This window comes from Plectropomus leopardus, chromosome 7 (assembly GCF_026936395.1).
Source record: "Plectropomus leopardus strain MGB_pleo_1.0 chromosome 7, ASM2693639v1, whole genome shotgun sequence".
Classification (NCBI taxonomy): Eukaryota; Metazoa; Chordata; class Actinopteri; order Perciformes; family Serranidae; genus Plectropomus; species Plectropomus leopardus.
Genome location: NC_142182.1, coordinates 5,512,501 through 5,538,919, shown reverse-complemented (window position 1 = coordinate 5,538,919; position 26,419 = coordinate 5,512,501). Strand labels below are relative to the sequence as shown.

Below are 26,419 nucleotides of genomic sequence, written 5' to 3'. Positions count from 1 at the left end.
CTCCACTGCAGTAATGACATATTCATCATCAAAATAAATAAATAAATATTAAATCTAAAATGAATAATAATAACACATGAAAGTGTTGCATGTGCCACAATGTCCAGAGTCCAAAAGAAAGATAAACAGACAGATGAAATGACAGATAGACACTCAGACTCCTGCGTTTGACTGACATGTGGTCTCTGGGAAATGTTATACAAAAAAGTAATGATGTAATAATCATCAAAATAAAAAATAAGTTTTAAGACATTAAATTAAAAAAAATCTGAAAAAGTATTGCATGCACCACAATGTCTGCCTTGTTTCATCGTCTTCCACCCTTACACACACACACACACACACATGTCCATAGTCCAAAAGAGAGATAAACAGACAAAATGAGGAGAGAAGCAGGTAAATTACAAAACAAGACAGACAGACAGACAGACAGAGAGTGGCCTGCATTTCTGTTTTATACTGTCAACGTTTGGTACAAAACAGAGATCAAGCTGCTTTTTGTCTGCTCATCACTGTTGTGACTCCCCCACATGCTGTTTTTGTGTGTGTGTGTGTGTGTGTGTGTGTGTGTGTGTGTGTGTGTGTGTGTGTGTGTGTGTGTGTGTGTGTGTGTGTGTGTGTGTTTTAGCATGTGTCTCTGTGTCTTTTGTATGTTAGTGTGCAACGCATCCGTCCCTCTGGGTCTGTGTTTGGGCATTGCAGACATATCAGTCGTGTGTGTATATTTTTCCTCGTGTCAGTGTGTCTTAGTGTGTCGTGCCGGTTTGTGAAGTGAGGGGATGAAAGAAAGCATCTTCTGTCACCACTGCGATCAGGCTAATTACAGCAGCTTAAGTGCTTTACCCACGGTCATCACACACTGTCAAAATACACCACTGAGCGCTTGAGCGTGTGTGTTTTTAATTTTTAAAGACCATGAAGGCTTGCTTTTAACCAGCTCACTCGTACTTTAGTGCCGCGAGTGTGTTTGTATGTGTGTGTGTGTGTGTGTGTGTGTGTGTGCGCATTTGTAAACACTTCACTTGTCTGTGGGAGGGGTTTGAAGGCACTTGATGTTCAGTTCTGGTTATTTGTCAGAGTCCATCATTTAATAGTCTTCGCGCTCTCTTTTCTTCTTTCTCACCCTTTTTTTCTCTCTCATACTTTTTTATTGAAGGTAGATTGATCGTCATGCACATATGAAGGCAGAAGAAAACATGAAATATGTGTGTGGGCATTATAGGGGTCAACAGATTATCGGCCTGGCCGATTATTGCAACAGTTATTTGGCATTTTTACGAATATCTGCATCGCCGATAGAAGTAATTAATGAAAAAGTCTGCGTATTACACTCACCCAGCACTAGGGAGTCTGCAGTACATGCAAAGAAAGTGTCGGCATGGGAGGACCTTTTACTTTTTAAAACCTCGGGAAGCTATTTTTATGTATTCATTTTTTATTTAAATCTTCACTGAACAAAAAGTTGCAGGGAACTTGCTGTAATATGATGTTGAAAGTTTCAGTTTTGATTAAAAATTTGCTTAAACGCATTGGAGTTTGTTATATTCCAAATTCTAAATTTCAACAGAAATATTTTCATTGTTATTGTAAATGCACGTTCCAAATATTGGTTATTGGCCTCATTAGGTAATAATATTTGGTATCGGCATCGGCCCTGAAAAACCAGTATCGGTCGACCCCTAGTGGGCATGTCTGTCTTGCAGATTTTTCTGCTTCTATTTTAAAGATATGGCGATTGGGACAATGGCCGTGTACGCCACATCCGCTGGTGTGTTTGTGTTGATGTACATACTCCTTTGTGAGTGTATAAATTAATTACTCTGGGAGTATTTATGTGTGTGTGCGTGTGTGTGTACCTGTGTACCGAGGGTTTTTGGGTTGTATGGTGCTTGCGGAGCCCTAATGGAGTGTGGAGTGTGTGTTTACGCGCTCCCAGGCCGCTGTTTAACGCTTGGCGAGCTGGAACTAATTTACTAATTGAGTTTTGAGTTGGGAAGAAACGACAGCGAAAGAGAGGGAGAAACGAGAGGGATGGAGGGATGGAGAGATACGCTGGGGGCTTCTGAAAAACTCTTCCACATTTCTTGAGGCAAGCAGAGAGAGGGGACGAGGCAGAGAGGTGAATTTTGTTTTTGAAGTTGTGTAAGTTATGTGCTGGTGTGGTGCGACTCTGGTCTTTCTCTCTAACACACACAGAATCCTTTCAGTGCCACTTGGCATCCTCTGTATGTGCGTGTGTACATGTCTGTTGGGTAGCTGACAGGCAGCTGTGAAAGCCTGCTGGTAGATTATAAAGGAGCCTGGCATCTCCCAGAATGCACTTCAACTGCAGATCCCTATAAAGAAGGTGGAGGGGGGTGAGCAAGCAGAGCAAAGATGGACAGGAGAGACAAAATAAACAATAACAGGCTTCTTAATCATGCAATTCAAAAGGTCCAGCTACAGTTTTCACTTGGGAAACATAAGCGCATTATTTACCTTGATCTACGAATACAACTAGCAAAAAATGAACTGACCTACAGCAAATGATCTGTACAGATAAGCTCCCATTTGATATAATGTACTGTTTTTTGTAACACACAGCTAAAATTAAACACACACTAACGACAGATTCCTCTGGTGACCAAACTAATGATGTTTTGCAACAAAACAAAGGTACCAAGACTGCTGAAACAATCTCAAAAACATGTGGCCAGAGAGAGAAAAAAGTAGCATCAGTGTCTTCATGAGCAGCAAAGTCGAGTAAACCGTATCAGCCAGAGAAAATGTTGGCATTGTACGTTTCTGCAAACCACAATCATATCAGGGTTTCTAATGTGATGCAGTTGCAACAACTTCCACTGGAAACTGGACAATTCAAGACATCCATTGGTACCACACATGTCAGGAAGGAGGCTAAATAATGCTCTAAAGTTCGGCTAAAGTTTGCAGAGAGAAGTGGCGTGGACATCTTCAAAAGGCGTCTCTTGAACTCTCACCTCAAAATGTCGAAATGGAAATGGGTTCTGTGGGTACCCACAAGTGTCCCCTAAACTTGAGAAGACTCAGTAAATGTTTTGTTCCTAACAATCAATATACTGCTGCTGCTATTCATTTGCCTTTTTAAGGAAATGGATTATGGGTGAAACTGAACCCGTGGCCACTGCAGGAAGGACATAACTTCTTTTATGTGTGGCGCCCAAGAAGCTGCAGCTTCACTGCTGGGATTGAGCCCCAAATCTGAGTATTTCAAGATAAATCATGATCTTTTGCTAACTATAACAACAATCGCCTTTTGTGCCTAAACCTAACCACCTTAACCACAGTGTTGTTATAAGAAAGGTTTTTCAACGTATCCGCTTCATATGCAAATGTCATCTATCACAAAAGATTAGAACAGAATACAATGGTTTGTAGACGAAGGTTGTTTTTGGCGGCTTCGGCTCAGCTGTAAGAGCGGCTTGCACTGTAATCGGAAGGTTGGCAGTTCATTTCCCGGCTCCTCCAGTCCACATGTGGAAGTATCCTTGGGCAAGATACTGAACCCCAAATTGCTCCTGACGGTTCCATCGGTGTGTGAAGGTGTATGAATGGCTGAGTAGCAGGTGGCACATGGTAGCCTTGGCCGCCAGTGTATGAATGTGTGCGTGTCAGTGTTACGACCATAGAGGTGTAGGTCAGTTTACCATTAGGGGAAAAGAAAGCAGGAAGACTTTAGGTTAAGGCTCTGTGGGAACAGTTCAGTCAGTAAGGGAGGTGTTGTGGAGGTCTTGGGTTGAGCCATGAGGGGAGTGGTGTCAGTACCAGCTGCCTCTCTCCCCATATTTCCCCATTATCCTCCCTGGGTTACTGACCAGAGATTTCCACAAAGGTCACTTTAAATCTAACAAACAAAAGAGACCTGACATGTTCCAACTGGAACAACCTCAACACCACAGAGCAGTCATTTTCCCAGCAGGATAATGTACGGATATACAGTAGATATAAAGAGACTCACACAGTAAATACAACTGTGTGTTTAATGCATATTTGAAATATTTGAACCCCCTGACTCCAAAACCAGCCATTCATTTAGCAGAATGGATCAAAACTGTGCATATTTCTCATAGTGCGGGGTACAGCTTGCTCGTGTTTGTTTTATATGTCTTTGGAAACCATTCAGTACAAACACATACATTTACACACATGGCGCTAAAGACATAAGACAACATGGATGCAGGCAGCTTCCTGCATCATAAACAGCTTCTACAGATCCAGAGCTGGATGCTTTAAGGTATTCTGGTCTCATGTTTTGTGCGTGTTTGTATGTGTATATATATATATATATATATATATATATATATATATATATATATATATATATATATATATATATATATATATATATATATATATATATTGTGGGGTGTTATCTGATTTTATATTCTCTTTGTTTAATCATTATGGTCATTTTATCATCTGGGTCATGTGATGCCTCAGTGGTTCCCATACCTGTATTGCGTTTGTTTTTAAAGCCCTGACAAAGAGCTGCAGTGGTCAAAACATTGCCTTTTTTTAATGTAATTCCTCCTTTTTATTATTTTTTTCCACATTTTTGGATTTCCCTCCTGTTTATCCTGTTGGATTTTGTTTTCCATGAGCACCCGAAACATTTTTGGCCTACATTTGATCATAAGGCTGCAGATGTACTTGCTCTTAACTATGTGCGATGGCTGCTATGCATCCCCTGCGTTGGTTTGTGGTGTCGGCTATGCACATCCTCCACAATTAATGCAACAAGACATGCAGTATGTATATAAACAGCAGGGGCAGTGTAGAGGCAGAGAAAAGAGTGACAGAGTGAACACAGCAACGGGAATTACAAATGGAGGAAAGATGAGAAGCTATTCAGAGGCTGTAGGCAATTGGAGGATGATTTAGAGGCATTACGCACCACCGCTGATGTCACCATTTTTGCCTTGATCTCAGCATGATAGTAACCTCCCTAACTGTCACCGTGTCTGTTGTTTGCATTCATAGACTGTATATAAAGATGGACAACATGATCAGCCAATCGGTGCGCTTGCATTCAGTGGCGTTACTCGTGATTGGTCGGATGGGTGTTTGGGCGGAAACTCCGCCAGCGCAGATATCGGCTCTTAATGAAATCACCATCGCTCTCTCATGTGCCCTCTGGAGGTATCCTCCGGTAACACGCGTCGCTTATAAGCAAGTATATATGCAAAAATGCTTGTGACGCAGCTGGACACGTACGCAAACGCAAGTTAAACAGCAAACATAGCCCACAGAGCAACCAGTCACCTCTCTGTTTTTCTACCTTAGTTCTGCTGTTTAAATAATGGACACGTTTTAGGGGATTATTCTTTTCATAAGAGACAGAATTTAGCTTTATGTGAGTGTGGACCTTTGCTTTGGAAATGTTGCTCCACTGCGTCTCCACATTAAAATGCTCTCCTGAGCATCAGTAACAGGGTGAGCATGGTGGGGGACTTTTTTTTTCACTCAATGATTTTTTATGATAAATCTTCCTCTTTTTTCCCTCTTGATCTGTTTTGCCTTTATCCCCAGTCCTCCCTCCATAACTCACCCCCCTCCCTCCTCTCTCTCAGTGGTCCTCCTGTTCTCCTCATCTCTCCTCCCCCGCCTCCCTCCATCTCTCCATCCCTCCCAGGGAGAGCAAATCCCTCTTTTCCTAGGTAGGAGTGTAGGGAGGAGTGGTACGGCTTAGATCTCGGCCCCCCGCATCGTCCCTTCATCAGGCCCCCCTCCAGTCCTCCCTCCCTCGCTCCATCCCTCCATCCCTCCTCTATCTATTCTCTTGTTAAATTATGGTTTTATGCTTCTCTCCTTCCCTCCCCCTTTTTTTGCTCACACTGCCACCTCACGTCTTTCCCATTACATTCACATTTACCTTTAAATTTTTACATTGAGCAGATGTTCTTATCTGGCATGACTCGCAGTATTATCACCAGAATCATCTTAAAAGCTGCATCACCTGTCACATAATAATTGAGATTCGATGTAAATAGTTTTGACTTTTACCCCTCTTTTTTAATTTCACAATACCACCCTTTATTTCTAACAATAAAATAAATAGTCAGTGTGTCATTTTTCATCCTTTTCCGTCTCCATCTCGCTCATTTTCAGCCCTGTTCCCCTCCTTCGCCCCTCTCCCTGTGTCGTCTCCTCTCTTCCTCTCTCTGTACTTTCTCCTCCCCAGTTATTGTTAAACACAGATTAACCATCACGTCTGTACCTTAAAGCCCCTCCACCTCCTCGCCCGTCTTCCTTTGCTCTCTCCTCTACCTCCGCAGACTCAGTGCCGTACCTCTGCCCACATCCTTCCATTTGTGCACTTTTTTGTTTTGAGGGAGCGGGGGGTCGGCCAGTCATTAGGATTTCTTCTCTCTGTTCTTTCACTTGTTCTTTTCATTCCTCTCTCCGCGCCCTGTCTCTCTGCGCTTTTTACCTGCCACCGTTAAAGGCACGTCGCTCCCCCAGCTGAAGGCCTGCGAGGGGACATCCCAGCTGAAGGCTTCGTTTGAGCAAAGGGTGTTCAAATGAAAGGGAAAGAGCAAAGATGGAGAAGGGGGGAGAGAGAGATCAGGAAAGAAAGCATGCAGAGGGGGGCCCTGGGGAGTTGTGGTGCATACTGTGTACTCACACCATTATAAGTTAGGATCTGGCCCCCAACCTTTGCTGTGTATTGTCTCTTTGTACACTGTTTTGTGTGACTCTGTAGTGAGCTGTCAATTCAGAGGTGTCTTAAATACTCTTTGAATAAGACACTAGGCTATGCTCACTAGACATGCTTTAGGGCTGACAAAGATATGACAATATAATGTAATGGCACAAAAACATAAATCCCATCCACATATTCATACTTTATTAAAGTGATTTGTAGTAATGTATACAGGGTTCTTCTTGCATGGAGAATTACAAAGCAACCGTTTGCTTAAGTTTCATCCAGCTCTCAGTAAAACTCTAGCAGGTGTCTTTATGGAAAACAGCTTCCTAAAAAGTGTTGAACTGGGTGTATTTCTATACTAACTGCAATTGCAGCATTACACTAATGTTGAACACTGTTTTGTAATCATCACAGTGCACCAGGAAAGCTGCTGCCAAAACTGCTACAACTGAAGCAAAGTGAATACCAGCCTAAAATAAAGCTGATGATGTCATTATTATTCTCCTTCTCCCTGCAGTTCAATGTTTTAAAATGATTTTATGTCACCAGCTGCCGTTGCAAATGGCCGTCAGCATTTGTAAAAACAGCTTTATGTAGTTGGGTGAAGTTGGAAAGATATTCACAGGTTAAACTTCCTGGATTAATAGTAAATAAGTCAGTGAGCTACAACTAATTTTTACATCTGACCTGGACAACAACGTTGCTCTATATGTATGATGGACTACGAGACAAATGGACCATTTACAAAATGCAACACCAAAAAGTTTAGTTTAATCGGTTAATTTATTGACACATACATGTGGACAGAAAAGACATTAAAAAATGTATATTTTTTTTAAAAAGTTTGAATATTGTGCAGAACTGGTAAGATGCCAAAAGTTGAAGATACCATCCCTATTAATAAGCAATAAACACATTTTTTTCGTTCTTTTTTTTTAAGGATAAAAAAATTGGTTGCATAATTGAATAAAATTTCAAAATAATAATACAAAATTGATTAAAATTACCAAAAAAATCTATATGTAAAGTTGAAATGCATTACATATGAATCAATTAAGTGTTAAGAATCTTTGAAAAATAGTCACTTTCCAATGATTTTTAAATAACAGAAATATACATACTGACTGTAGTAATGGGAGTAGATTCTTCCAGAGAGATGGATTTATGTATTTTTTAGTTACTGTTGATAAGTCTGACTGGGGAGATAAGACAATAATAATAATTAATTCAATGTTGTGTCCCAAAATGCATGAATTGTCTCCTTTTGTTTATACTACACCACTTATTATACACTTAATATTCAATGACGTCACTCTTCAAGAGTGTCACCACCACCACTTCACTCACATGTAAAACTCCTAAAATATGTTGCTTGTAAGAAAGGGTTTGCTCAGGCCAGTTGGAGTGGATGCACATGTGTGCACCTGATCAGGATGTTACCATATTCTCCTCTCTCTGAGTCAGGTAAAACCCTGATGTCTTTTTTTTTCATCAAAATTCAGCCTACAGTTTTTATTACAAAATACACTCACATTATGCTGTCCACATTATGTGCCAGTCAGTTAACTCCAAAACACATAACGGTGTGTCAGCGATGTGCCGCTGACATTACGGATTGTGGGTGAAAAGTGTAAAAGCGCTCTCAGATCACACAAATTACGTTATGTCTTCATGGGATAAAATTTAATTAATCACAATGTAATGTATAAACCAAAAATACATCTCAGTGGCTGATGCTACCTTTTTGATCACAGTCAACCATCGTTTCAAGTTTAATACTCACTTCTTATTGGATCAGGATCAAACATCTGCTCAGTTTCCATGGTAATAGTTGATTTACGTAATGTGGGAGGACATATGAACATCTGACACCTTTACGGGGTGTTATATAGTGGAGGTGGAGGAGCCTATAGAACAGGTGACTGGAGTTAAAGCTGTTTGCATAGCATATGCAAACAGCTGCATATGCTTTTTCTTGGTACAGTTGGTCATGTGAATATTATTAGTTTTTAACAGTAGGTACCTTTATCAAGTGTGTGTGCATGAAAGAAGAAAAATAAATTCTCTCTCTCTCGTCTCTATCATCCTTTCCGAGCATGCCTCCCTCTCCCCGAACATTTATCCATCTTTCCTACCTCTCTCCATCGCTGTACCCCACTCTCTGTGAGGTGGTGGATGGATTACCCATGTGTGGTATCGAGGCAGCTCCCTAAGCTACACACATACACGCACACATGCACAGGAACACAGCAGCGCTGGTGTGTTCCTGTGCATGTGTTAGAGTTGTGTTAGCATGCTGTGCTGGTGTGTCCGGGGCTGCTGTGGATTAAACAGACTTTTCAGTCTCCTGCCTCGGAAACACACCCACACAGTCGTACTGTACATACAAAAGGGCACAGGCCCAGTGGAAAACACACAAGAAATAACCCAACTCATGTGGGTCTGAACACACACACGCACGCACGCACGCACACACACACACACACACACACACACACACACACACACACACACACACACACACACACACACACACACGTACACACCTGCAGCCAAAACAAAAAAAAAGGACACATACACATTCCCACAATCATCTAAACACACATAGCACGCACACACACACACACACACACACACACTGTAGAACATGAATGTGCAGTCTTGCTCATATACAGCTCAACACACACATTCCCCAATTTATTGGTCCTGATCTCCTGGTGTGCAAGGTGTGTGACTGAGGAGTTAGAGGCAAATGCCAGACAGAGAGAGAGAGAGAGATGGAAGAATGCACCCCTACTATGTTTCGAATGGACCAGCCCACACCACCGGCCCCAAGGGGCCCCTTCATTGCTCCTCCATCTCTCTGTCTCTCCCCCCTCTTCCTCTGTTTCCCATTTTATTTCTTGTTTTGCTCTCTTGAGTCTCTGTCTGCTTTCACATTTTTATTCACTCCCCTCATTGTTTTATCCTTCACGTGTCACTTTTTTCCTCTTCTGACTGTATTTTTTGTCACATTTTGGGAAAGCTGTGGACAGAGCTCATGTTACAGGTGACGCGGGCACTTCCTCTGTGCTGGCACGTGTGTGTGTGTGTGTGTGTGTGTGTGTGTGTGTGTGTGTGTGTGTGTGTGTGTCTGTGTGTCTGTGTGTCTGTGTGTGTGTGTGTGTGTGTGTGTGTGTGTGTGTGTGTGTGTGTGTGTACGTTGGCCGTCTGGTTGCCATTTACCCCGCTTCACTACAGGACACTGAGGTCCTGGGTTCTTCCACTACATTATACAGTATGAGCGTAAGTGTGTTAGCGTCGCAGCAGCTCTGCGGGGCTGGGCCACTGGGACCAGGCCCCTGCTTCTTTGGCTTGGAAACCCTGTCTAGTCAGACAGGACAATAGAGCGAGCTAGATGTCTAAACAGCCTAAAGCAGTATTGTTAAACTAAGGCTCAGGACCCATAGTGAGCCACACATGTGTTTCAGGAGGCTGGTCACATGATAAAAGAAACACACTCATATGTTTTCACTAGACTAGCAACATTGAGTAGATTGTACTGCAAAAATATTGATTCTTTTCTGCCTAGATTTCAGTAATAGTTTTACCATTAGCAGCCTCTTATTGAAACAGATGGAGTCAGAGGAAGTGTAGCGGGAATCAAAAAGGCCTTTACTTTCATGTGGTTAATGATAACACCATTTTTTGGAATAAAAAGTATGTTGTGGCCGTGCGAAATGTGTTTGAACCTCAGTGTGCAGTATAACAAAAATGCCTATTTTATTAGAGGCAGAAGTGTGTCTCAGAAAAGTTGTGGCGTTAGACAGCCTGTGTCTGGTACAGCATGGTGCATGCATGGACGTGCCCACATCTGATGATCCTAACAACCAACGCCTCCTAGTAGGGTGATATAAAAAGTTGCAGAGATTGTCTTGAAGAACAGATGACATTGTTCTTGTGTGATATGTCTATGGGGGGTTTCCAAAAGCAGCTTCACTGTGGAGCAGCTGAATCCTCCTGCTGTTGACTGTCCAACATCACAGAAATTATAAATTCCTGTTTGGTCAATGGCATTGTTTGTTTTCTCAGGGTTCCTGCAAGACACTGATGATGGCTTTGTTAGATTTATTGTTGCTTGTCTGTCTGCCAGTGGGTTCATTGGCTAATGACTAATCATTTAGACAAGTCTGTGTTGTGTGTCTGGAAACAGCAGCAGAAGCGGAGGTGATTAAACAACGTTACCTCAACCTTTCATCCACTTTGGACCACCCGTTCATCTCTCCGTCTTATCTTTTGTGTCCAATTTTTCCTCTCTCTCTCTCTCTCTCTCATCATATCTCTCCACCCTTTTTCCTCCTCTAATCCAAACACTCACCTTCTTCTCTCCCAACCTCATCCCTCTCTCTCTCCCTCTCCCCAGCTGCACAACATTAGGAGATGAATGAATTAATAAACCGCACGCGCACACACTGACATGAACACACGGCAGCGCTGACAGATAGACGGAGTGGGCGAGTGTTGTGCTGTCATTAAGTGGGAAACACCAGCTCTCCATCATCATGAACTGTGTGTGAGTTATGGAGAGATATCCATAGCTGTTGGCTCTGTGTGTGTGTGTGTGTGTGTGTGTGTGTGTGTGTGTGTGTGTGTGTGTGTGTGTGTGTGTGTGTGTGTGTGTGTGTGTGTGTGCCACCCATGTTTACAAAATTACAGTTTTCAAGTGACTCCTCAATATTATCCTATAAGACCCAGATGTGTGTGTGCGTGCGTGCATGCGTGCGTGCGTGCGTGTGTGTGTGATATTCAGCAATCTAAAGCTTTGATCAACTAGTATTTAAAGGCAGACTGACAAAGAAACACAAATGCATCAACCTCCAGTTACTGTGTCTGTTCTGTGTGTGGTCACTGGCACATGCTCATAGACATGTTTGCGTGTGTGTGTGTGTGTGTGTGTGTGTGTGTGTGTGTGTGTGTGTGTGTGTGTGTGCGTGTGCATGTATATGCCTTTTTGCACAGACAGCATGGGGGCCCAGGGGGGAAGTAGAGGGGAAGAGGCGAGTAGTGAGTGTTTGATATTTGACAGCTGATTAAGGAGAGGAGTGAGGAGCAGGGAGCTCTGACAGGAAGTCTCCATGGGCATCATGGGAGGTATGACCACAAGAGGGGAGGGTGGTTGCAAGGGGGGGGGGGCAATGGATGGAAGAGAGAGGGACGAAACAGACGAGGGAGTCAGTGGGAGAAGATACAGCGGTGGTGCGTGAGCATTGGTGGGGGGTAGATTGAGATGGAGGAGGAGAAGGAAGAGCGAAATGATGAGAGGAGACTTTGCTGCAGTTGCTTTAGTGGGAAGGAGAAAGGAAACAAGAGGGACCAGTGAGGACTGAGTGGGGATTAGGAGGGTGGCATGGAAGTGAAAGAGGAGAGGGAAGGTGGAGCGGCAGCAGAGGAGGAAGAGGAGAGGAAATGGAAAACGAGGGGAGAGAGAAGAGAGGAAGGTGGCCCGGCACCCTGCTGCTTATCCTTGAACACTCTGAGGAGGTCTCTCTCTCTGTCTCTTTCCTCTTTCTTTTTCTCCTTCACACACACACACACACACACACACACACACAGTGCCCGACTGGCACACGAGGGTGCTGTTGCAATTAAACCGGCGCAGCGTGGAGCCCAGATTGAGAGAGAGACAGAGAGAGGTAGAGAGGACTCCACGCCGCATGAACACTACCCCTGGAAGACAGAGATGAGGAGGGAGGAAGGAAGTGAGCGGGGGAGGGATGGGTACAGAGAGGACAGAGGTAAAGTGGTGTGATGATGGAGGTAATGATGGAGAAAACTCGGGTAAAATATTGGCATACTAGTAGTAGTTGTCATGGCAGTTTCTAAAAAGGCATTGTAAGCGACTGTTTGTTATTTGTTCATTTAATCCTTTGAAACCTGGATTGACATCAGCTGTTTTTTATGTTTTTTTGTGCTGCATTCAAATGTTGTTGTTTTTTTTTTACAAGCATTGAAACCTTTGAAACCAAATTGGTTTGATTTCCTTCAAAAACTTTGAGGAAAGAAAAGGCAGTCAGCAACTTGACAGCAAACTGGAAGACATGGTGAAAAAATGACAAGATAATCAATGGAAAATGCGTTTAAAATAAATCTAAAGACAGAGAGAGAATGATAAGAAAAGTGTGGGAAAAAAATTAAAAATCTCCATAAAACTCTCAGTTATTAAAATTATATGTTGTAAATTGTAATAATAATAATTATTATTATTATTAAGTTTTTCATTACCTTCTTCCTTTTCTTTTTTTTTTTTTAAAGAAATGAGGCCAATTTTCTTAGGTTTCAAATGGTTAAAGGGGTACTCCACCTAAATTAAGAAGTCCAATATGTTATTTCCATGGCCGAGAAAAGTTTGATCAATATTTGTGAACAAGAGATTTTTTATTTTTTTATTTTTTTCTAAAAAAAAAAACCCACACACACACACACACACACACACATATACACACACATACACACATTAGATGGCTCCTTACCTGTTTCGGGATGTGTCAAAGTAACTAAACTGCAGACATTTAGTTTTACATTTCTTTATTTTTAATTGTTGCATTACTCTCTTTTTAGGTTTCTATTGTTATTATACTCTGTCAGTTCTTGTGTTTCTCGAAAAATGCCTCAGCTATAATCAAGGTGTTTCACACAACTACTGCATTGTGTTTTAATCTTTTGCCCCGTGACTGTGACGCAGCGCCATCACCTCTCCTGCTGTGATTGGTTCTTTAATTAGCTCCTAACAAGAGCCTTCAGGAAGCCAGCGTGCTGATTGGACGTCTTATCATTGTTAATTAGCTCAATTAAGTCATTAGGAGGGTCCTCAGCCCTGCTTCCTGGGGCCTCGCAGGTAGTGCTCCCTCCCCGCGTGCGCTCATGTGTGAGTAAAGAAAAAGAGAGAGCAAAGTATTTCGATTTGGAAATCAAGTAATTTCCTCAGTGTGTGTATAATGACAGGACATGACGTCTAGCTTCCTGTTTGATATCCAACACCGACACGCAGACACTATACCCTCATAAACATCAAACACACGCGCTTAATTGCTTAAATTCTGTCTGATTTTGGTTGTTTATTGGTGATATTTCATTTGTTTTTGTTTTTTTGTATATGTGTGTGTGTGTGCGTGTGTGTGTGTGTGTGTGTGTGTGTGTGTGTGTGTGTGTGTGTGTGTGTGTTTCTGCGGTGTCCAGGTGTGATAAGGCCTGCGGTGGTTAAAAACACACATCTGGAGCAGAGAGCGCTCTCTATACCCAGATGTGCTTTAGTGAGACACACACAACACACACACACACACGCACACACACTTTGTGGTGAAATCACAGGCTTTTACTGTTTTTGGTTCAAAGGGTGGAGTGTTTTTTTAGTGTGTTTGTGTGTGTCTGTGTGTCCGGACATCAGCTGTGTCTGTCAGGTGTATTTGTACAGAAGTTGACAGATGTTATTTTGATGCTGATGAGTGATGAGAGTGACAAAGGACAAAGAGAACGGGCAACAATGAGATGACGATACAGTAGACACACACACACACACACACACACACACACACACACACACACACACACACACACACACACACAGAGTCTCTGCTATGAAGTCAGCCATGAGACAATGTTTGGTCAAGCATGGTTGGGTGGAGAGGCAATTAGTAAGAGCTACGTCCGTGCGGCAGGGATAGACGGTGTGTCTCTTAACTCCAGCTGTTGTGTACCTACAAATTAGTCAATTATTTTCACTTGCGTATGTGTGTCTGTATGCGTGCACTTCAGTGAATGCAAACAAGTGTTAATATATGGTTCACATCACCCTGTAATTGTTAACACCAACACATTACCGCATGAACAAAGGGCCCGAGCGTTGCATTGTCATCCCCCTCGAGCAACTGGCACACAGATGTTGGCCATTAGAGTTTGCAGCCGTATCGGCTCCATAAAGTGACCTGATTGTAGGCTGCTTTTCCGAAAATGTTATTTTTTATGTGATACAGACCAGGCCTGTCATGATGATTATGTTATCAACTTAAGATACAATATATGGACATGACCTCGATATTGCGTGTTGAGTTTAAGCTGCGTATCTGTTTATATTGGAACGTCACCAACATTTGAGCCAATATGATGCCAGGATAAACAGCAGGTTTTCCCTTGGCAACAACAATTCCCCAATTTTCTTTTTCCACCCCATCTACTTGCATGAGTCTGAAGAAAAATAAAACAACCCTTTAAAGATGACACAGCGGAGTAGCCTGCAGCTGCACTTTTGGAGCAGAGGACGCGCAGTCCTCATAGTCGTCAGTTTTCCACCCCCTGACGAGTCAAAAAGTCCATTGTTTTTTCTTTTACCCTCCAACAATTTCATCCTCCACATCGTAAATCCACCAGCACACTGCCCAACTCCTGGGACGTCCATCCCCGGTACCCGACACCGACCACCGTAAGAGTGTAACTGTGTCCTTCCTGGAGCATCACTAGAGTACGTTTTGTTTTTGTTGGACAAATTTTGTAATAAGTCTCAAATGGAGTAATTTGGGGTTACTCCAAAAAAATATTATACTTAAATATATGCCTTATTTTATATATTACCAGGCTGGTTCAGTAAGTAATGACTTAATCTTCAAATCTGCTCCGGGGAATCTTATTAAGTACTCTGCTTACTCTGATTAGTCTGTTGTGATTCACAAGTAATATCCTCAGTACTACCACTTAGTTTAGTTTAAAGTGGACCCATTTAAGTGTTGCTAAGCAGCAGCATCAAAAGAGACTGTAAACCACAGTGTCACAAGTAAAGATGAGCTGTTAAAGTCCTCAAACTGTCCTCAAAGTTTGCTAATGCTGGCCACATCAGGCTACTGGCCACACTAGAGCAAGTAAGACTGTAGGAAATGCAAATTTCAGAAATGTCTTCACTAAAATCTGACACACAATGGTTAATATAAGAAATCAGCATCAGGAAAGAATCAGAGGTGTTGATACATCCATGGTTTCCAACCATCAAGACAAACCAGTTAAAGTAGCATCTACTGTGTGGCTCCACTGTATCTGTAGAGGGAGGAATCCAAAGAGATTAACAAAAGGGATGTAGAGGGAGAGAAAGAGAGAGACAGGCAGAAAGATGAAGAGTAGCTGTAGAGAAAGAAGAGAAAGGGGTGATGGAGAGCAAGGAGAGCACCACAGAGACAATGAAACAATGCCCTCTAACCACCACACTGACATCTCTTTGTTGAGTGTGCGTGTGTCTGTGTAAGCGTGTGCGTGTGCGAGCATGTATTAATATTGATTTAGCATTCTGGCGGGGGGTCTTTGAACCTCACTTTCCCTACTCAAGGCCCCAGGGACATATTGTAGATCCACACACATAAACACACAAGAAGGGGTGTCAGATGTAATTAATGATATAACCTGAAGCCTTGACAGAGAGACAGTGCGACCGTGTATGAAATGTGCGCGACCGTCAGAGGGTTTTGTGAGTATAAACACATCTGTGTGTTCTTGCGTGCCTGGCTGTAGACGGAGAGACGGAGCCGATGAGTCAGAGAAGAGGGCTAAACTGCGATTCCCAGTTGTGCCTCTGCTCTGCATGTGAACTCTCTTAAGTAGACTGGAGGACTAGTTAACGGAGCACTTGTCTATGCATGTGCGTGGATGTGCATTTTAGTGTGCGTGTCAAGCTGAATGTTTAATCCATACGCTGCTGTCATGTAGCCTCTATCATCTTTTTTTATGCTTATTTGCTGCAGAAGAGAGGCGCATTATATTTGAGTTTCCAGACAACAGGAGCTCTTCTGTTTGTGTCATGAGTCACTGGTTTTATGGCAGATATATAGTTTTAAGTCTGCTAGATACATTTTAATATAAATATTTACTGTACTTACAACAATATAGAATAAACATGAATAGATGCTCATGCTGACAGTTTTTGTATCCACGTCAGCGATAGCATGGCCAGTGCCCTTATGTTTCGGGTTGTCCATCAGTCCCATCTTTTGAATGAGATATCTCGGGGAAGCCTTGAGGGAATTTCTTCAGATTTGGCACAAACGTCCACTTGGACTCCAGGATGAATTGATTGGATTTTGGTGGTCAGAAATCACTCTAACCTTGTGTCTGTCTCATTCTCATGATACATCTCGAGAACATCTAGAGGGAATTTCTTCAAATATTGGCACAAACGTCTACCTGGACTCAACAGTGAATTGATTGGATTTTGTGCTCATCTATCAAAGGTCATGGTCACTTTGACCTTGTCTCTCCCATTCTTGTGAATGCAATATTCTGAGATTGCCTTTAAAGATCTTCCTCAAATTTGGCGCAAAGGTCGACTTGGACTCAGTGATGAATTGATTAGCTTTTGGTGGTCATAAGTCAAAGGTCAAGGTCACTGTGACCTCATCTGTCTTATGCGTGTGAATGTAATATCTTAAGAATGCCTTGAGGGAATTTTTCTTTAAATTTGGCACAAAACGTTTTTGGCTGTAACTCCACAGTTCATGCTCTAATTCTAACAAAATTTCACACTATTGATTTCTTAGTCCAAAGCAATAAGCTGAAAGATGGTAAACTGCTCCATCAAACAGAGGAAATTGCAGGTTTGGGTAATAAATCTTTGTGGGTTCATTGTTATGAATACCTTTTACATTACACATGGTAATTTCATTCATTGTTGATAGTAAAATATTGATTATAGCAGTTTGAAATCAAACTGCCTTCTTCATTCATATATATAGATGTCAAGCTATTTAACACACCTGAATATACGCACTTGAATGTGACAGTTTATCTGCCTGGAGATATTTTTTCTCCATTGTTGTCTGTCTAGCTCATCCGTCAGTTGCTCTGTTGGTCTGCCTCTCCGTCTATCTTTTGGGATTCTCTTTATGAGTCTACACACTCACATGCATGCACGTACACACAAATCTCCAGACACATGTATATTTGATTCCTGCCTCAGAATAATTAATAACGTTGTGTTCATTTATTTATTTGTTTGTATTTGAGGCTGACAGAAGTGAGAAGTGTGTTTGCACTCGTGTTTTTGTGTGCTTGTGTGCGGGGAGAGCGTGAGGCGGCTATTATTTTATCATCCCAATCACATTGAACATTTACATTATTTTGGCAGGTTTCTTTCTGGGAAGCATATGAATGTAACTTCTGTCTCTGCAGAATACACAATACATTTGTGTTTTTGCAGCAATGTTATATTTGTCACTGATGATCTGCACACATCCTCTGTCGATCAGAACCGTGTCTGAGAGTGAAAAAGGCAATCAGAGATTACATGTGTTATGCATGTTGTTATGCATATCGCAAAAATCATTTATTCCTGGCATTATTTTAATATGTTGTAATATACCTTTCTTGTATGCATGTGCATTTTTCTAATATCCCTCTCCTATTTCCGCTTCTTCTGATGGTGTTTTCTCAGTGTTGTGACTGATGAAAGGTGCACAATGAAAAGTGTAGAAAGAAACCCTTGCCCGTGGATTTTTGGGAACTAGCGCCAAACCCCGACATTAACAGTTAGTGTTTTGGACAGCTGTAATTTTTCTTCGAGTAAACTCAATTGCAGCTGTGCTGGCAATATATCAATGCCATAACAGATTGTCTAAGTTTCATCGAGTATGAATAAGATAAAACACACCGGCTAACATAAGCATTTTTTGTTTGTGTAAAAAATAAAAATGCCATAAGCTCTGTAATCCATCACAGTAAAGCTTATGTGAAGTTTTGTTAAAGTTTGTGTTTTATTATTTTTATTTAATTTGTGAGTTTTTTTGTGTTATACTCTGCTTACTGTCACACACCAGAGGGAAGTCTATGACAGGAAATGAGGGCTTTGATACACACACCTTACATACTTCATTCAACAAAAATGACAGTTTCACTGTTGAAGTTGTGAAGAAAACTTTTTCTTACATGCTTCCAGTGAATGAAAGTAAAGAAACTTCTTTATGCATTGAAGTCATATGAGTCCACATTTAATAACAGCAAAACAGTATCAAAACGTCCCTTCAAGAGTTCTCACACAACTTGAGCGTTGTAACTCAAGTCTAATTTATCCAGTCGTGTGCTCAGTTCTTCCCAAAGTAAAACTTAACGATGCTTTCTTCAAAACCACACTCCACTGACAAAAACAATAACTTTACTTTGCTAAACACAGCGGCTGCTGGTCTACCACTGCCACCATCAGTTAGTATGTTTCTGTTATTGTATGACTTAGGTGTTTTAAACATTTTTGTTTTGAATCATCAGTCACATAAAAACACTAACTACTGATGGGGCAGTGGTAGACTAGCAACTCCCGTGTTCAGCGATGTAAAATCACTGTTTTTGTCAATGGAGCCTGACATCAAAGAGAGCATCGGAAAGTTTCACTTTTATATCTGTTCCCCATTAATAGGCTGCCTGTTTGGGAAATACTGAACATATGACTGATTAAATGAGACTTGGATTATGCTGCACAAGTTGTGTGAGAGTTTGTAAATGCATGTGTTGATATAGTTTTACTGCTATTAAATGTGGACCTCTATGACTTCAATTCATCAGCAGTTTTCTCAGTTTTTGTTCACAAATTCAATGTAACACAGAGTGAGAGTTTATTATACAAATTGTCATTTGTGGTGGTGGTTAAGTATTCCTTTAAAGGAATTGTGTGTATGATTTAATGACCTCTTACAGTGAGGTTGCACTTTGCAGCAAACAGAATACCCCTCCTTCCATGATATTATATTCCATTTATGTCACTAGATTCCCTTAAATCTTACACATTGATCCTTTAATCATCCATTCAGTAGCCTTGGACACAAAATAATTGCAGTAATTGAAACATAATCAGCAAGATCACTACTTCGAGCAGGTAATTGGCAACTTGTTGCTGTATAAGAGTGACCATGTCAGTGCTGGTGATTGAAGGTGATTGTACGCTTTGTAAGCTCGAGCATTACCTGGGCTACCCAGCTGGAGATGTCTTTCACTCGAATGTTACCTTGATTAGCTGTTCTTAAGATAGCCTGGACACACACACACACACACACACACACACACACACACACACACACACACACACACACACAGACACTGGGAGTAATATAGAGCCTTGATGCAACTAGGTAGAATGAGTACTTCAGCTCTGTAGTTTTGAAGTATTCAGTGTTCCCACAATCATAAAAAACCTGGAAAAGTTATGGAATTTCATAATCCCATTTAACAGGCCTGTAAAAGTCATTGAAATTAAAAAAAAAAAAAAAAAAGTCATTGAAAGTTTTGGAAAAGTCAGGAATTTGTTGTGTGTAATGAAACACATTTTTGCAGTAACTTTCCATGTATAACCTTCTGCATAATGTAACGTTAGTATAACGTGCAGTATTTACATTGAAGGATGTGCGATGTCAAGTAAAGCAAATTAACTCAAACAACCAATTTGCTCCTAAATACAAATTGAAAACTTGCACAGTTTTCTCATCTTCCATGACTTACACTGGCCAAGCCTTCCCCTTTAAGACAGGTGACGTGTATATGTGATGTACTGTGGTGCCGTTTGGTATGGAGAGCGAGACTCTTGTGAGTGTGTGTGTGCGTAGAAAACAGACGCATGCTTTTCCAAAATAGATTTTTTTATTATTTGTCCCCATTAAAAGTCATGGAAAAGTTTTAGAATGTTTTCCAAAGAGTGCCGAGCAGCTCACCTGGCAGAGTTGGCACCCCATGTGCAGAGACTGTGTCCTCGCCGTTCGACTACAACCAGCGGCCCTTTGCTGTATGTCGTCTCCACTCTCTTTCCCCCTTTCAAGCTTAAGCTGTCCTGTGTCTTATTTATAAAAAAGAAAAAAAAATCTCAAAATGTTGTCCATGACAATGTGTGAAAATGTGTAGATCGGGCTCTGTCTGAAGCCCACTTTTAACATTTAGTGGAATGAATCACCCTTAGTTTCGTGAATTTCTGACATACAATAAACTAAGCTACTGAGTGCAAACTACTGCGGTTTGTTCATTTCGCCACAAAGTTAGAAGGATAAATGTTGCAGGGCAAAGAGGAACACGTGGCATATCCAGCATTTTTCTCTTTCTTCAAGCAGCTCCGTCCTGCTGATTTTGTTGACTTCATGTGTATATCTACAGTTGGTCTCTTCCCCTTGCGTCCGCAGTTTGTGTTTCTAAACCGAAGACAGAATTGTTCCTGTGAAATATGGGCGATGTTTCACTGCTGATAGATACTGTATGTTTTGCCATTTTTGGGCCTCTTTGGTGCTTGCTCTGTTTTCTCCGAGCAGTCATGTTTACAGCCAACAGGCATCCTCCATCTCTGTTGCTCACCCACCCACACACCCACACACATACACACACACACACACACACACACACACACACACACACACACACACACTCACACACACTCACACATACACAGTGTGTGGCTGAGGGAGGTCTCTAGCCATGGTTGCAGGTATCTGGCAGGCTTTTCCGCACATGACCTAGTAGTGATTTACTGTCTTCATTAGCATGCTACTGCTCCATGTGTGTGCGTGCGTGTGTATGTGTGTGTAGGCGATGCATTTGCGCTTTAGGGAGGGTTAGAGCTGGCTAGCTGTGTGTCTTTTGTGTTGAAGTTGAGTGCGTTTTGGAAGTGAGTTTTTGAAATCGATAAGAAAAAAAAAAAGTGGTTTCAGCCTCCCCTCACTTTTCTATTCTTTTCTGCTCTGTACCCTGCTATTCTGGTCTCTTCGAGTCTGTTTGTTGTATTGTTTCTATGACCACAGCGTGGTTCAGTTTGGCACGGCCTGGTATGACACTGTGGTGTGTGTTTGCGTGTGTGTGTGTGTGTGTATGAGAGAGAGACAGAGAGAGAGAGAGAGAGAGAGAGACAGGCAGGGTGGCTCTGTGGGGGAGTTAGCTGGCCAGGGCAGGGGGCGAGGACAGACAGGCTGGACCAAGGTCATTCCTACTGTGTGTTTGTGTGCGCGTGTGTCCATATGCGTGTCCACTTGTCCACCCCAGTACAGCTGAGGATGTGGCCAGCTTCCACTCTCTCTTTATTCTCTCTCTTTCTGTTTAGCTTATTTTTTGTTATCATTACTTGGTTATTTAGTCTAATGCAACATGAGGACAAATGCCTGTGTTGTAATTTGTGACACACAACAAAAGACACACACACATCAAGACAGACATCTTATATCACCACTGTATTAGTGCTGAGAACTATTCATTTATCTACAGGAAATTAATCTTTTCTTGTTTCCAGCTTATTGCATGTGGGGATTTGCTTTTATATTACTGTAAATTGGATATTTTGGTGTTGATATTTCGCAGACAAAATCTTTCAACTCTCTGTCTTTTCCCGAGTCTCTCTCTTTCTCCCTGTCTCTCTCATTCTGTCTCTCTCCATATATCTCCCTGTCTCGCTCTCTCTCTGGGTCCAGATGGGCAGTTTGCAGGTTAACTGGTACAGCTGGAGCTGCATTATTAGCATCCTGCTGTGAGCTCTTATTGGCTCTGCTCCTCTCCTCTTTCCTGCTCCCTTCTTCTCTCCTCTTCCTCTGTCAGGTTTGGAGGTTGTCTTTTATAGTCCTGCAGAACGGACGCAAAAGACACATTATGTTATAGCGCTGGTTACATATAGTCTACATGTAAAGTTACCCTTCACATCACAAAGTATTAACCATTTTAACATCTATTTCAGCCAAGAAGTTATTGAAAATATTGCCTTGCATTTTACATTTAATTTATTTATTTATTTATGTCACTTATTTTCATTGAAGGCAAATTAGCAGAAAATGGTAAACCTGGGAGGTGCAGTGAGTGAGCGTTAGATGAGTTAACTTTTATTTTGGTAGCATAAAAGGTAAAGAGTGAATAAGAGAGGGGTACATTTTGTTACAGACTACTTAAAGAACACTCAGACAGCATTTTAGCTGCTTTATTGTGTGCGATTGCATATGACAGCATGTGCTTTCGGGGTGGAGTTTACACTTTGGTGCACAGAAAATTAAGCATGTCTCTTAGGCCTTTCTCTCCAGTTTTTGTGTGTGTTTGTGCGTGTTAATGTTGTTGTTGTGGAATGGAGATTGGCTTTTTAGTGGTATTTGGGAGATGCAGCAGGGATAAGCCTGCTAGCTCCCTCTGACTCCCCCCGGGAGCACAGATTAAAGAAACACACACACACACACACACACACACCAATAGTAAACAGCAGGATAGGATTAGACGGAGGTAGGTAAACACACATATCTGTTAGATTTAGCACCAAAAGGAATGGTTATTAAATTGTTAATCAACATACCTCTCTTTCTCTCCCTCCCTGCCTTTGTCATTGTCTTTCTTCCCTTTTCACACATCTCACACATTGTCCTTTGAAACACTGTCTTATAAAAAAACATAATATGCATCCCTATAGAAAAGAATAGCAATGTAAATAACAGTTGTCTCCAAAACAGAGTGATTTAGCCATTCAGAGAAAGGGAGAGACAGTCAGGGGTGACCCTCTCTCCATCACCTTGACAACTAGATCAGAGCCTTGATTACGGTTGCCGTGGTGATTAGCCCTGGATACAGACACGCTTGCTAACCTGGACGGGCGGGTGATTTTGTGTGTGCGTTCTAATCTATCGCACCACGGTAGGCTCGCAGGTTTGATCCACCTCACACCTAAATCTGGCTTTCAAAAGCCTTCACTCTCCTTTAAATGTCTTGGTGTGTGTGCAACTTTTCCACCCATAAAGTAGCCTTTAAGTGCAAGTTGCAAGTAGATTATCCAGTCAAGTTGAATGTTCAAAAAAATCAATTTCTCACAGTCATTCCAGTTACATTTTGGATGTTTTTTTCTCTTTAAATTGATTTTTTTCCCTCTATAGGTTGCAAATAATTGAACTTTTAGATGGAATTGTGAAAGCTGAATATTAAATATGCTCTAGGTTGCTAATAAATTACTACAACAGCAGTGCTTGAATGAAAAACACCTGTAGTAGTAAATACCTGTGATCAATTAGAGCTTGCCCCGACCCACCATTAACACTTTTTATAACTCCTCATGGATGTCGACTATAGCTTTAACCGGCATCAACGCACATACACTCTCAAACACACATCCGCATGCTGTTGATGTGCATCCAGGGGGCTGTAGTTGTGTTTTACATATGTAAACAGATGGAGGGATGGAGTGAGTGTGAAAAAACCAGGAGGAGGAAAGAAGGAGGTAAAAGGGGCAGAAGAAAATGAAAGAGAGAGGGAATGGAAGACTAGAGAAAGGGAGGTACTTCAGTTTCAAATGTTATCCAAGGGAGTGGCAAGCTTGTGTGTGTGCGTGTCTGTCTGTCTGTCCTTGCGTGTGTGTGTGTGTGTGTGTGTGTGTGTGTGTGTGTGTGTGTGTGTGTGTGTTGAGGGTTTATTCACACACAGTGATTAGGCTTATTCCCTCTTGGCCACTTTCAAGCTTTCAATTAAGATTCTAAACACAAATATACTCTGCATTTATTACTCTCATCCCAGCTAACGAGCTAAAAAGAGGTGTGAGCGTGTGTGTGTGTGTGTGTGTGTGTGTGTGTGTGTGTGTGTGTGTGTGTGTGTGTGTGTTTGTTACTGGCTTTCCGTGTGCTTACTGGAGGAAACGGTAATTCCCCATTTTCCTCCGAAAGTCCTGAGCGATGATTCCAAGGCCAGAGCGATGATGTGTGCACCTCTCCTGTTTGAATATTAATTAAAGTCTCATTACGTATGATAATACAAGACTTACATGTCAGCTGCTCATTGTTACGGTCAAGTGCTCTCCAGATGACACTGAACATCCTGTGTCGGTGTGTGGGGGTTTTTTTATGAACAACAGAATATGTGCGTCTAAGTGTACTGGCACACTGTGTTTCAGCATGCACCTGCTTCCCGCTGTTCCAGCCTTGTTCGGCATTTTCTTGCCGTTCAGAAAACAGTAGTGTAATCACAGAGGTACTGTGTCTTAATAATCAATCATGTCAGTTGTAATAAAGTTTTACTGACAGATTAAATCGCTGTGATTTGGGGGTTCAGAGTCACAGCTTTACAACTAATTGTCCAACAGTCAAATCAGACAGAAATACAAGCTCTCAGATGGTGAGCGAGGTTTTTATAAGCCTCCAGCTGAACCGCAAAAATGTATATGGAAATAAAAACATCTAAAGTAAATATACCACAAAATGAACATTGTACTGTAGTTGTCTACTGCGTTGTCCAAATACAGTAGATACAGGAGAAGTTATTTATCAAAAAATGCATCTATACCATGTGTTTACCTGTTCTACTGTAAAGTTTAGTCCAGAGTCCTCTGATACCCCTTTTCCACCAACATGGTGCAGGTTCTGCTCCAGTTCCCATACCCAATTTTAATATTGTTAAAAGCATTTTGACTAAACTGGACTGAATATTTTGGTTTGGAACAAGAAAAGTTGGCTCCTAGCTGAGACTAAAAAAATAGGAGTGCGAACCATGATGACATCAGAGGGCGTGTCATACTCCACTGGTTGGAAAGAGAGGATTTAAAGGGCAACAGTGAAGAAGTCCAGTTAGAAATCATTTGAAAAACATAGCTTACAGCGGTCTCATTAACCTGAGCAAATATGCTTGATTTCTATCAAAAGCATGTGAAGAAGGCAATCAGCAACAGAAGAAGAAATTACACAAAAATTAGCGAGAACTTAGTAAAAAGTACAAGAAGCGGGTGTTTGTGCCAAGACTCATTGTTTACAGTTCTAGTAAAAATTTGGTCCAGACAACATTTTGCGTGTAAATACACAAAAATTAGAAGAAATATGGTAAAAATCGAAATAGTTGCATACCATAGCTGAGGGATTCAGCGATTTTATTCAGAGTTTTGCCTCTTTTGCTCTCCACACTTGCAGGCAAACAATGCCTGCTCAAACGTGATTGGTCAAGATCTTGTACAGTTGCCTCTGATTCTGCTCGCATATGCAGATGTCTGTTTCTAGAGATTGCAGAGTTTGTGAATGTCATCAGGGCAAAAATAAATAACTGTCATATTCAGAAAATAGAACTGCCCTCATATATTTGTCTTTACACTAAATGTTTGTTTTTGTATGTTTTATATCTTGTGCACTTGTCAATTTTTTTTCTGTTATTTTTTTTGTATCTATTCTTTAGTTATTTAGTGTGTAAGGCTGTAATCGCCCACTAAAGTGAATTAGATTTATAATACGATATCCCTTAAATAATCAAAAACCAGAGAGTGAGAGAGAGTATGAGGGAAGATGGTGATGTATGGTGTGTGTGGTTGTGTGTGTTTGTGGTGCATGTGTGTAAGTGAGAAGGCTTTTGGCTTCTGCAGGACAGAGCGCTCCAGCTTCCTACTGTTATGTAATCTGATAGGGAAAATCCAAGCTGCTAAATACACACACACACACACACATACACAGTCTCCTTCCAAGACACACATGCACTTTTGCACGACACAAATATGCTCAATTTGTGCTTCCTTCCATTATACACACAAACACAAACTGGTTATCACCATATGCTGCTCTGCTCTGCCAATAGTGTGTCTGTTTGTGTTTGTGTATGTGTGTGTCTTTGAGAGAGAGTTTCCACTGGAAATATTTAACACAGGATTGTGTCAGATGTGCACGTAAGGAATGTAGCTCCTGTTGAAGGAGTAGAGGATGGAAAAAGCATAGCCATTAAAATTGTTAGCGTCTGCCTCGTTCTGCTAATTTAAGTTTTTCAAGTTCCTTTTATGTGGTAGATGTTGCTCTCACTGAC

General features: G+C 41.5%; 1 protein-coding gene across 3 annotated transcripts in view; it reads left to right on the top strand.

Annotated features, from left to right (window-relative positions):
* znf423 (zinc finger protein 423) overlaps positions 1-26,419 on the top strand; it is a 194,616-nt gene that overhangs the window by 134,906 nt on the left and 33,291 nt on the right. The window lies entirely within an intron of this gene.